Source organism: Elaeis guineensis, chromosome 10, assembly GCF_000442705.2.
Source record: "Elaeis guineensis isolate ETL-2024a chromosome 10, EG11, whole genome shotgun sequence".
Lineage (NCBI taxonomy): Eukaryota > Viridiplantae > Streptophyta > Magnoliopsida > Arecales > Arecaceae > Elaeis > Elaeis guineensis.
The window spans coordinates 28,256,539-28,256,981 of record NC_026002.2 but is presented as its reverse complement, the minus strand read 5'-3'; positions in this window follow the sequence as shown (position 1 = coordinate 28,256,981).

Here is a 443-nt window from a genome sequence, read left to right as displayed (position 1 = left end):
TCAATCAATCATATCCAAGCTGATGAAGTACTGTGATATATTCTGTTTCGAAAAATAGATGCCGGCGGGCATCCACTTTGCCAAGCTCTAAAAGTATTGCTTGTCATTTTGTAGTTACCAAACAAAAGCCACTGTAGATCATGACCATTCACACGAACGGATCACAGGCTGTACCGAAATTAAAAATACCGTTATAATTATAACCTTGCTAAGGAACATACTGTTTCCCTGTTCTAATATGCTTTTTTGGTCCTTTGCTGCTTATAGATTCACAGTCATTAAGGTTTTGATCTTTGTTTACACAAGCCAATCAGCATGCAAGTAAATCTTTGTTGGATGCTGTTTACAATGCAATATGAAATTATGTGGGTTTTTAAAACTTGCTTGTGGATGCACTGCAATAGGCACGAATTTTGTTCAAAAGTTTGCTTACAAACGGCAAA